Here is a 10,407-nt window from a genome sequence, read left to right as displayed (position 1 = left end):
TCAGATGAGTGGATATGGAAAATGTGGTACATCTACACAGTGGAATACTACTCAGCTATAAAAAAGAGTGAAATACTGCCATTTGCAATGACATGGATGGACCTAGAGAGAATTATATTAAGTGAAACTAGTCAGGCAGAGAAAAAGAAATGTTAGTGGGAGCTAAAAATAAATAAATAAATACACAAAAAAAAAACGGGGGGGAAGAAGACATAACAATTACAATTCCTTGAAATTGATACAACAAGCAAACAGAAAGGACATTGTTGGGAGGGAGGGGGGAATGCGAGGAGGAGGAAGGCTTCGGTGATGGGCCACAGTAATCAACTACATTGTATATTGACAAAATAAAATAAAACTAAAAAAAAAAAAAAAAAGAAGAAGAGCAAACACTCACATGACAAAAACCAGAAATGAAAAAGGAGACATTACAACTGATACCACAGAAATACAAAAAATCATTAGAGACTATTATAAAGAACTAGATTCCAACAAACACAAAAACCTGGAGGGAATGAATAAATTTCTGGACACATAGAAACTATTACTAAAACAGAATCAAGAAGACATAAAAAACCAGAACAGACCAATAACAAGCAATGAGATTAAAGCAGCAATCAGTAGTCACCCAACAAAGAAAATTCCAGGCCTGAATGGCTTTATTGTTGAATTCTACCAGACATTTAAAGAGGTAGTAATACCAATTCTCTTCCAACTATTCCAGAAAACTGAAACAGAGGCCGTTTTTCCAAACAGTCTATGAGAGGCCAGCATCACCCTGATATTAAAAGCAGACAAGGATACAATAAAAAGAAAACTACAGGCCATTGTCTCTGATGAACATAAATACAAAAATCTTCAACAAAGTAACAGCAATCAGAAGACAGCAACACATCAAAAAAATTATTCACCATAATCAAGTGGGATTCATCCCAGGGAGGCAACACTGGTTCATCATATGCAAGTCCATAAATGTGATACACCACATCAATAAAATCAAGGACAAAAACATACAATTATCTCAACAAATGCAGAAAAAGCATTTGACAAAATTCAAAATCTCTTCATGATAAAGACTCTCAGCAAATTTGGTATAGAAGGAAAGTATCTCAACACTAAAATCTATATACAACAAATCCACCACCGAGATCATCCTAAATGGGGAAAAGCTTAGTTTTTTCCTAAAGAACATTAACATCATAAGGATGCCTACTCTCACCACTCTATTCAACACAGAATTTGAATTAGTGTCATTAACCAGTACTACTTCACTATCAGAAGGTGCTTTTATTTCTAGCTAAGGGAATTTGATAGATATGAACATTATTAACAGCTGAAAAATACTGCTTTCCTTTTCATACTTGCAAAAAGGCCCTATTTAGTGGTTAATATTTCTTACTGATCCTCTCTGTTTTGCATTCATTAGGTTCTATCTGGAACACTAGTCAGGGTATGGAAGAGATGTGCCCTCATTAATCCCAATGCCCACATTGTACAACATATCTGATTCCAGAACATCCCAATACTTTCTTTTTCTAGCACCACTGTTCACTCTCAACACGAATAAAGACAGAGAAAGATGGAAAGCCCTACAATGCGTTTATAAATGCTTAAATTAATTATTAAAAGAGGTGCCCCCCCATTATTTTTTTTGCATTGTCTCTTTGGTGTCCTTGCAGGTTTTCACACCTAGACAAGGCACCATAGTGGGACTGCAGATGGATGAGGAATTGTCTTTCTCTAGCAAACTGGGTGAAGGGAGATTTTGAAAGGGGGGGTCGAAAAAGTAAATCTTCATGATGTTAGCAAAGACTAGGTTACTTTTAATGCCTGACACAAAGTAATTGCTATGTCATGCTATCTAAAGAGTTATACTGTATTTTTTTAAATTTGTATTATTTTTCATTATGGTATTCTTATCTTTTAAAAATATTTCTGATACATGGTTGAATCTAAGTATGTGCAATTAATCCACAGATATGGAGGGCCAGTTGTAGTTGTCCACTGAGTGAAATACAGGACCCTAACTTATTAAATATTTATAACACATTTAAAAAGAAATGCGGTATCTTCAAATGTATGTAATTATCTTTATCTTAGAATTCCTACAACAGACCCATTTTATTACACAGAGAATATAATCCTTTACTAATAACTTAGGCTTTTGAACAATAGTTTATGCCCACAGGTTATAAAAATTTTAAGTGGAAGTCACCTCTTTCAAAGGTCCCAGAGTCGCCTCTCCTGCAAAGTAACTGGTTTCTCTTGCCTTTAAGCCACCCACCCACCCAGGTGGGCACACAGGTGGTGGAGGCCTAGACTGGGCACTGGAATTTGCAGAATGCCTCCGCTCTGCCTTTAGCCCACACTTCGGGGCACACCCTCGTCTCCCTTTCCCCCACAGCACCACCAGTGTCAAGGTGCCCTTTGGGACTTGGCATTGCTGAGGTGGCCTTTCCAAGGAGCTGCATGTCTCTTCCTCAGCCACCTGCTCAGCTTGCTTGGCCCGCGTCCCCAGCATCCCTTGTTCTTGAGCCTTTTACTTCTTTCGAGGAAGGGAGAGCATTTTGAGTAGTTCCTTTTTTTCCTTCATCAGCTTTAGGTTTCATTGATCTTGATTACTTTTTGTTTTCCATTATTTTAATTTCTCCTTGTTTGAACTGATTGGTCATCTCCTGGCTTCTTTATTGAATGCTTAATTTATTGTTCAAATCTTTACAATATGAAATGCATTTACTGCTCTAAATTTACTTCTAAGAATTGATATAACTGCATCCACCAAGTTTGAGTGGATATGGAAAATGTGGTATATCTACACAATGGAATACTACTCTGCTATAAAAAAGAGTGAAATACTGCCATTTGCAATGACATGGATGGACCTAGAGAGAATTATTTTAATTTATTTTAATTTATTTTAATGTATTTTAATTTATTTGTATTTTATTGGGAAATGTGATATGCATAATACTGATTCTTTGAAATTTGGTGTTTTTATTGCCTAGGATGTAGTTGATTTTTACACGTCTTATGTGATTTGAAAAGAAAGTAAATTCTGTATTATGAACAGGGTTTATGTGCATCTATCAGGTCAAGTATATTAAGGGTCAGCTCTTCTGTGTACTTGCTACTGTTTTTTTTTGTTTGCTTGATCTATAAATCATTGAGATATGTGTCTGTTTCATGAAGGTTCATGAAGTTTTCTGTAATTCTATCAGGTTTTGCTTTATATGAGTCTATTCTGAGGCAACATTATGAAGGTTATGATTGTTGTCGTTTGGATCATCCCTTCTATTCATACGTAGTCTTGATTTCTTATTAATACTTTTCCCTTAATCTCTATTTTGTCTGATAGAATATTGTTAACACCAGGTTTATGTTGTTTAGCATTGGCGTGGTATTTTTGCTCTTCATTAGTTTATTTTTTGTGTGTGTTAAAATATGCATAACATAAAATTTACCATTTTAACCATTTTTAAGTACATGGTTCAGTGACATTAAGTACTTTACCCTAATTTTTAACCCTCACCACTATCCATTTCCAGAACTCTTCGTAATCCCACATGGAATTTCTATACCCATTAAACAGTAACTCACCTTTACCCCTTCCCTCCAGACCCTGCTAAGCACTAATCTACTTTCCGTATCTATGAATTTGGACCACAGGTAAGTGGAATCACACAATATTTGTCCTATTGTGTCTGGCTTTACTTACCATGATGTCTTCAAGTTTCACCCATGTTGTAGCATGTGTCTGAATTTTTTTTCCTCATTAAGGCTGAATAATTCATTGTATGAATGGGTCACATTTTATCTTTTCATTCGCCGATGAACATTTGAGTTGTTTCCACCTTTTGGTTATTGTGAATAATACTGCTGTGAACATTAATGCACAAGTATCTGTTCTTTCAGTTGTTTTGGATATATACTTAGAAGTGCTGGATCATATGTTAATCCTGTGCTTAATTTTTTCTTTATTTTTTAACCATTTAGGGTGGTTTTGTAATGGATTTATTTTGGAAGCAGCATATATAGTTGGATTGTCCAATTTGATCTGTCTATTAATAAATGAGATGAACTGATTCATATTGTGATTACTGTTAAAAAACAAAGCCAAATGTACTTTGCTTTTTTGTTTCCTGTATACCATTCTTTCCTGCTTTCTGCTAGATTCCTACAGTTTTCTATCTCATCTGCACCCCTGTTAGTTTTTTGACATCTCTGTTTAGGCCCTATAAATTATGTTTATATTATATTACTGTGTACCATTCGTACATAATCGTCTATGCATTTCTCAACCATGTGCCCTGCATTCCTTTTGGAAGCTCTAGGGTAGAATCCATTTGCTTGCCTTTTTCAGCTCCCAGAGGCTGCCTTCATCCCTCGGCTCTTGGCTCCATCTCATCCTCAAAGCCGGAATTGTTGCATCTTCTCTCCTCTCTGACCTCTGCTTCCATTCTTACCTCTTCTTTCTCTGATTGTAATCCTTCTGTCTCCCTCTTGTAAGGACTTCTGTGACTACGTTTGGCCCACCCAGATAATCCAGAACAATCTTGCCATATCAAGATCCTTAAATTAACCACATCGACAGAGTCCCTTGTACCATGTACCTTTTCACCATGAACATGTTACCTTATGAAGATTAGAACATGGACATCATTGGGGAGGCCATTGTTCAGTCTACCACATTATATAAGTCTGGGCTATTAATATTATACTATTTCATACCTTATCTCTGGGTTGCTTTTCTTCATGCTGAAGTATATCCTTAATTGTTCTCTGTTAGTGAAGTTCTATGGGTGATAATCTTTCTATGTATTGAGAAATGGTATATGAGTCTAAAATTCCTTATGGAAAGTTATTTTCTCTCAGAATTGTGAAGATATTGTGATAATCTATTGTCTTGTATGTATTGTCTAAAAATCCAGAAAACTGATGAATCTTTGGGTTTTTTGTGGGGGTGGGGACAGAGTGGGAAATACTGGTAGATGCACCGGATTGTATCAATTATAATCCTTTTCTCCTATATCCTGTCATCATTGATCCTTGCATGACCCTTTTAGAACTAATTTTAAAATTACATGTTCAAATACTAAACACCTACAAATCCACCACATAAGACAAGAATTGGAATATTAACAAATAATTTTTACCTACGAACCTCTCCCTTATTTCATTTTCTTGCCTTCCATCCCTCCTCCTGAATTTTGTTTATCTTGGCATTTAAAAAAGGTGTACCACTTATGTGTGTATCTAAACAATATATCTTTTTAATTTACTAAAAAATAATTTTCCAAATGAGTTTTCTAATAATTGCATTTATCCCTACTCAGTGATATTTTACTAAGATTAATACTGTTGTGTTTTCACTGTGGCATAACATTCCATTGCATGCCTAAATCATTATTTATTTATTCTTTAAGCGTTTGGTTTTTAGTTTTTAGTGTTGTTTCCAGTTTTGGATTTTATGCAGAGCACTACTGTGGAAGTTCTTATGCTTGTATTCTGTTGCACAAATAGAAACATTTTTGTATGTGAGTAGGTGCATAGGAGTGGAATTGCTGAGTTGGTTATAGGGGATGCTGATGTCCAGTTTTATAAGATGATGTCAAACTGCTTTCTAGAGAGGCTGTACACTCCTACCACCAGCAATGTGTAAGAGAAATTATTGATTTACATCCATTTGCTTGGCATTGGATGACTTCTCAACTATGGCTTGTTCAATTATAAAATGATAACTAGTGATCTTACTTTGCATGGTCCTGACTACTAATGACACTGTATATCCCTTCTTATGTTTGTTTCTTCTGTGAACTGCTTGCATATGTCATTTGCACATTTATTTACATATCTTTGTCACATATATGTTAGACATTATTTCAGTTACATAGTGCAGTGTAACAAGCCATCCTAAAATTTAGTGGCTTAGATCAACAATGATTTATTATTTCTCTTGATTCTAGATTGAGCTAGGTGGCTGTGCTGCTCCGTGAGGCACTGAGTCACGCACCCGGTTGGCTGCATTTATTTGATGGCTGGGCTCGGCTGGAAGGTACAAGAAGGCTTCACTCATGTATCTGCAGCTCCAGAGCTTTTCCGAATAGTTTCCATGTTGCTGGCTCGAAGCATGGTCATCTCAGGGTAGTCAGACCTCTTACATAATGGATGGCTTTAAGAGAGAAAGTGAAAGCTGGTATGCCTCGTAGGGGCTAGCCCTGAGACTGGGTAATCTTATTTCCACAGCATTCTGTCAGTCAAAGGAAGTCACTAAGAACTGTCCAGATTAAAAAGGAGGGGAAATAGACTCCCTTTTTTGATGTAGTGGAGTGTCATGCATGTACAGGGAGGGAAGGAATGAATGGTGGTTATCTTTGGAGACTGTATCACATATTTTTTGCAAATACCATCTTTGGTATTATCTTTTTACTTTCTTTAAAGTTGTGTTTGATAAGCCAATTCTTAATTTTAATACAATACAGTTTTTGTAATTCTGCATTATGCTTTTGTTTATAAATGTTTCTCTACTTCTAGATCAGAAAAATATTTAATATTTTTTGAAGTTTTACTTCTCACATTTAACTCCTTAATTACTCTAGAGTTAATTTTTGTTTGTTTTTGTTTTGTGAGTAAGGAAATAAACTCATTTTAAGTTTTGTGTTTTTTTTTTCTCCTTATGGTTTTTTTCCCCCTCACTTAATTTTTTCGCACTGATTTGACATGACACCTGTTGCATACCAACGTTCCATCTGTATTTGGCACTGTTTCTGTGAATTGCATTATGTTATTTGTAAATTTGCCTATCCAATACTACCATGTCTTAGTTACTAAAGCTTTGTTATTACTTCTACTGTCAGACCTTCCTTCATATTATTCTTTATTTCAGAAATGTCTAGGCTATTTTTGGCCCTTTATTCTTCTGCATAAATTTTTAAATCATCTTCTCAAGTTCTACCAAGACTTTAAAAAAATCTGTTGAGATTTTGATTGGAGTTAAAGTGAATGTAAATAATTGATATTTTTATTAGTCCTATTCATTAATATTTAGCTCCTTTAATCCTCTCTAGTGTATGTTTGTTTTCTACTTTTAAAAAAATATTTCTGCTCTACTCTTTATTATTCCTCCTTCTTCCTTTGAATATGTAAAATTTTGCTTTATCTAATTTCTTAAGATAGATGCTTAATTTAATCTTTTCTACCATAAGCATTTAAGGCTATACATGTACCCATGAATACCCCTTTAGCTGCATCTCACAAGCTTCCATATTCAGTATCTTAGCATTTAGTTCTTAATATTTTGAAATTTCTATCATGATTGCTTTATTTGAAGCATGAGTTTTGTATTTCTTAATTTCCACATTTGTAGGGTCTTCCTGTTTATCTCTTTGTTTTGAATCTACTTTCATTGTGGTTATAGAATTTGGGCTATATGATGATAATAAATCATTAGGAATTTGTTGAAACTTGCGCTATGACCCAGTAGGTGGTTAGTTTTCAGACTATGCCCTATGTGCTTAAAAAGTATGTATTCTCCACTTCTTGAGTTATATGTATTATAACTTTTAAATTGGGTTGTTAAAATCTGTATCCTTAATGTTTGGTTCATTGGTTGGTTTTGGTGGGACAGTTGTTGGCCTGATTAACTGAAATAGATTTGTTGAAATACCTGTTATACTAGATTTATTTGTTTCTCCGTATGGTTCCATCAGTTTTTGTAATGTATATTATACATTATATATTTGCATTACATATTTTGAAGCTATGTTGTTAGGTGGAAGTTCACAACTGTTTTATTTTCCTGGTGAAATGAACTTTAAATTATAGAGTGACTCTTATTATAGCTAGTGACTCTTTATGTTTTAATGTCTATTGTGTTCTGACATGAATATATCTATAATACGTTTATTTTGTTTAATAATTGCCTGGTATGTCTTTCTTATGTTCTTATGTCTTTGTATTTTTATGTTTTAGAGATTTGCCTTTTAGGTATATATAACTAGAAATTTTTCCCAGTTTGACTTTATGTTTTTAGAGATTTAGAGGCATTTTAGTTTATTATATTGATTGTAATTACTAATCTGTTTCTATTTATTCCTGCCACATTATTTTGTATTTGTCCAGCCTTTTCTATTTATTGTTCTGTCTTATTTTAGACTGATTGCTTATGTATTTATTTTGATTTCACCCCCCCACTCCCAACTATTAGCTTGGAACTTATGCATTTTGTTTATTCCTCTAGTGGTTATTGTAGAAATTTTAAGATGCACACTTAATATATCAAAGTGTAAGCTTACTCAATTTGTTTATCTTCCTCCAGAAGATACATACAAGGATCTTAAAACATGTTACTTCTGACCCATCTCCTCCTGACCTCTAACATTGTCTATTTTACTTTAATCTTACTTTAAATCCCACAAGAAATATATATTGTTTTCTGTAGTCAGTGCTTGTCTAGCTTTGCCCACATATTTCTTGCTTCTGTTGCTCAGAATTCTTTCTTGTATCTTACGCCTTTCACCTGAGATCACAGTAGTTCTTTCTGAAGTCCTTTAGTGTACTTTTCACGTGTGTATGTTGATTTTATTTGCCTGAAAATGTCTTTTTTTTTGCCTTCATTTTTGAGACACATTTTTACCGGATAAAGAATTCTAAGCTGATGGTTATTTTTCCTTAGCATGTTGAAGATATATGCCATTGATTCAGTTTAGATATCGTTGACTATCAAGATGCCCATTCTTAGACTAATGGTTTTCCATCTTAAGTAATCTGTGTCTCGTACTGCTATGATTGTCTGTTTGTCTTTGTCATTGAACAGTTTCATTATGTTGGGTAAGAGTGTGTGCGTGTGCATGCTTGCGTGCGTGTGTGTGTGTGTGTGTGTGCGTGTGCGTGCGTGTCCATGTGTACACATGCATGTGTGTGCTCATAGGTCCATCTTCATCCTGCCTAGAATTTTTGGCCTCTGTGAAACTGAAAATCAATGTCTGGAAATTCTTAGTCATTATATTCCCTATTTTCTCTCTTATTCCAGACTCCTGATGTGTTTTCTGTCATATTTATCACCTTCCCCTCTATACTACTTAAAATGTCTTTCATTTCTTCCATCTCTATTACTTACTTACTTATTTATTTATTTATTTTGGTAATTTGCTCAAATCTACATGAATAAAAATTAGAGTATTGTTAGGGAAAGTGAAGGAGGGAGCAAGTCGTGCATAGGCAGCCTACTAAAGTCAACTACAACTATCCTTTACTTTCAACTTTTTTGGATGGTTTATATCCCTCTTTTGTGTAAACACAGAGTTTGTTTTGCCACTGATCCTTTGGAAGTTTCCTGCATCATTCAACTTCTTCAAGACCTGTAACTTCATACGTTGTATTTCAACTTTTATTTTGTTTTCTATACATTTTAGATAGCAGCTCTCCAATGGAAAATAAATAAATCAGAACTGATTCGTGCATTTACATTTTATGTGACTCCTCCTACCTCCTACTCCCAAATTTTTATTGTTTCTATCATAATTTTATTTATTTTATGGGTGATTTTATGCCCTCTAATAATGTATTTAAACTCTTGTTATTTTATTTATCAGGCTTAAACAGTGTCTCTTGACCTCTGTATCTGAAAGATGAGGAAATCAAAGCACTTACGCTCCCTACATTTCTTCTATCTCCCTTTTTCCCATTTTGATTTTGCCATACTTATAGTATTATTTCCATATTCAAGTTTAGATTTTTTTTTTTTACCATCTAAATATAAGTGTAGAAGTAAGGTTCTGTTCTTTACTCATAAGCCCATAGTTGTTTTGACTTAGTTCTATCCAAAAATGAGTTTAACACCTCTTACTATTATTATCCCAAGTGTTCTCCCTTCATCTATGTATTGGGGGGATTTATTGTGAAGTTTTTATACAAAGGGCTAGTGGGTGATATTTTCCTGAATTCTGCATGTTTGAAAATGTGTGTGATCTTCATGCTTAAATGAATACTTGTCTCTGTGTGAAATTTCCAAGCTAGTCTTTATTTCCTGAGGGTATGGTCTGGCATTTGAATTTTGCTGTGGAGAACTTTGAGGTTAACTTGATGTTTTCCTGTTGTCTGATAGGAAAAGAAAGAGCATTTCAGTTGATTTCTTTTACACTGATTAATAGTGAGATTGAGCAACCTTTTCTATGTTTTTTGGATGTTTGGTGGTGATGATAATTAGGACATAAATAGATGTCACTGCAAAATAAAAGCAGAATTGGGGGCTAGCATGTACTCTACTGAAGGGGCTGGCAAATGATGGACCATGGGCCATATCTGGCCTGCCCCCTGTTTTTGTATGTTCTACAAGCTAAGAATCCTTTTCATGAGTAAACATTTGTAACTAATTTGGTGATAGGTAACACTAACTTTGAATTCCAGTTA

This window comes from Cynocephalus volans, chromosome 18 (assembly GCF_027409185.1).
Source record: "Cynocephalus volans isolate mCynVol1 chromosome 18, mCynVol1.pri, whole genome shotgun sequence".
In the NCBI taxonomy this organism is placed as follows: Eukaryota; Metazoa; Chordata; class Mammalia; order Dermoptera; family Cynocephalidae; genus Cynocephalus; species Cynocephalus volans.
Note: the sequence above shows the minus strand (reverse complement) of the source record.